Source organism: Cynara cardunculus, assembly GCF_001531365.2.
Source record: "Cynara cardunculus var. scolymus isolate 2C chromosome LG 5, CcrdV1, whole genome shotgun sequence".
Taxonomy (NCBI): domain Eukaryota; kingdom Viridiplantae; phylum Streptophyta; class Magnoliopsida; order Asterales; family Asteraceae; genus Cynara; species Cynara cardunculus.
Window position 1 is genome coordinate 15274174 of NC_037532.1, and position 3025 is coordinate 15277198.

The 3025-nt window shown below is 30.2% G+C and overlaps 1 long non-coding RNA gene across 1 annotated transcript; it reads left to right on the forward strand.

The window, feature by feature from the left end:
• Positions 1-481: 481 nt before the first annotated feature.
• On the forward strand, positions 482-1487 carry LOC112513832. Its single transcript, XR_003069310.1, has 3 exons — positions 482-566; positions 709-766; positions 854-1487. It is a non-coding gene; the product is annotated as an uncharacterized LOC112513832 (long non-coding RNA).
• The last annotated feature ends 1538 nt before the right edge of the window (positions 1488-3025 follow it).

Sequence of the window (3025 nt, forward strand, 5' to 3'; positions counted from 1 at the left end):
AAGAAATCTGCTTTATAATGTAGTATAGATAATTGAAAGTTTACTGATTTATTGCTTTAAGATACAAAACCATTTGAAGATTTTGCTAACTCTTTTCCAAAACTCTGATATTAATCGAGGTACATACAAATTGGTCCAAACGATTACAGTTAAAATAAGAAATATATTTACCGTAATTGAAAAATATGCACTTATTGCTTTAAACCAATTAACCGCAGTCGACTGTTTTCCCCCTTTCAAGACCCTAATATATAAACATTATATGTATATTATAAAAAATATTACATATTATATATATATATATATATATATATTACATATTATCAAAATATATTATAATAATATAATACCTTTGCCGGCCGACTCTCTAGTGGCTTCCAAAACCCTAGATTCTAGAAGCACGAAATCTAGCCTATAAATAGGTTATCATTCGCCATTGTTCGAGACATCTTCCAACCAATACTGGGCAAAGTCCTCTGTCCTCTGTCTTCAGTCCTCAAGGAGGAATATATGAAGCGCCATTATCCAACACCCTCTAATGGCCCCAACACCGCCCATGGATCGCTGTGAGATATTTTTTTGTTGTATTCATTTTCTCTCTATTGATGTATCTAAAGACTCGATTTTGGAGATAAATTTTTTAGTTTAATCGGATCAAGCTGTTGTCTTTTTGTTAACACGATTTTCTATATATGTTTTCTTCTTCAGAGTCGTGGTGGTGGTGGCAACATGCTCGATAAGTTCGTCAATGTTCATTTCATTTCGGGTATAATTTGTTTGTTCTCAACCATCATCAATTACACTTCTTTGTCTGATACTGAATTTTGGCTTTTATGCTTTTTGTTTGTGAAAGAGCCTAGTCGGGCTATTGATTGTTGAAGCTAGCCATGGTGGGTGGCTCAGACCTCGAGTTGCCAACTAAAAAGAAGTTCTATCTGGTTCGGCTACAACCAATACTAGTGAAGACTCGATTGGCTGTGGTGGGGTTAAACCGTCTGCCGCCCCCTTTCTCATTTTTCTCCGGTAGGCCTCATTCCATCAACCTCCATCTTCCCAAGAACTCATCTCTGAAGGTGCAGGCCGTCATTTCCCCCTCTTCTTCAAAGCCATGATCCATGTCGTTCTTTAGCGAGTCATGGTGTTTGGTTGGAATAAGCTGCAATCTTTTGTGCCTTTTATTTGGTCAAAAGAGCAGAAGGAGGGAGAAATGGGTGCTGTGTCGGAGGAGAGGCAATGGTTTTACCATTTTCAGTTTTGGAAGGAGAGGACCTGGTTTTGGTGTTGGGTGTGCATACAGGAGAAAGGAATAGTGACGAAAGGGGAGGTGGATGCAGCGCCAGAGAAGGAAGCGTTCCGGCGATAAAAGTATAAATGGTGACTAGAGTTAGGGTTATAGTAGAAAAGGAATTTGATAATTTGTAATATTGGTCAATGTTCATGGCATTTCATAAAGACGTAAGAGTACGTGGTCCAATTTATCTTCTTGTTGAATTACTTGACATTTAATGAGAAATATTTGTAGTTTTTATATGAAACACAATATCTTATTGAAATATATTTATATATATATTTATTATTATATGATATTAACTTGTCTTTGTGAGGTCATCTTTTATATTTAAAATTTTATAGTAAAACACTGTAAAGATAACTTATAAATGGATATATATCTTTAATTCAAATGAAACATTAAGTAAAGTAGTTGGAGGCATTAGTTTTGTAGAAAAAGAGAGTATGTGTCGATTTATATATGTGTCGATTTAGATATTGAAGAAGACGCAAGGTAAAATTASTATACCTTTAAAGGAATGTAAGCTATGTTTCACTAAATTGAAACAATGGATATAAACCAACTTTTAATCTACGATGTAGTTTGTTCGTTGTTGATTTGAACGTTAATGCATATCTATGAAGTATAATATAAAAATTTATATTTTCTCACATAACCATGGCCAAAATTATCACGCAAAACTTCCATTCAAGTCGTTAACCAGACTTTCCTTAAGAGCCAAACATCACCAAATCTTTGGAAATCTTAAATGTCATGTTCTCTGACCCTGTTTTATCTCTAAAATATTCTGTCATTTACATTTTTATAACAATACCATATTTGTTTTTATTAAATTTCATTAATAATTTTAATTTTTTCGTTAATAATCTTTATGCTGTTTCTATGTAATCACTTGATTCGTTTGTTAATAATATTCTAAAGATTCTATAAGTGAATCTTTACAATTTCTTCACAATAAAATACTAATTTTTGTTAATAAAAAGATAAATTTTTAGCAAACTTGGTATAAAATAATAACTCCCAACAAACTTGGTAATTTTCCAACCAAATTTTTATATTTATGGTATTTTCTAACAACTTTTTATTAAATGATGATTTTCTAAAAAGAATGCAATTTTCCAACTCATTTATTTTAAATTTTAATTTGATGGAAAACAATTAAAAAATATTTATTTTTCCTCAACATTAAATTTGAGAGTCAGTTAAATTTGAAGATTTTTACTATTTTTCTATTTCAAAAAATTTACATATGCTGTTACACAAATTGACCACACACAGTCTTATTTATAAAATCATATTATAAAATAATTAGAAATGTATAGTGTATTGCAGAGAATTATAGTCTCTCAATTTTATTTTATGAATTTTTGCGGGTTTTGAAAGAGTAAGAGAGTATTCTAATAATATGAATTTTAAGATGTATTTTTCTATTTATTAAATTTTAATATTTGAAAATATTTATCAATTAGTTATAAATTAGTTTCTAAAATTCAAAAAAATTAGTTAATAATTTATAAGTATGTAACAAGAAGTTGTAAACATTGTAGGATATTGTATAACTATACTCAAATGTGAATATACTCATGATTGAAATTTTGAATACTGAGTAAAAAATATATAATGATATATATATATATATATAGTGTGAGTTCCGGTGAGAATAAAAGTTAAAAAATATGAGAAACGTACACTACTAAAAAATGGGGTTTTTCCGACGGCAAAATCCGTCGGAAA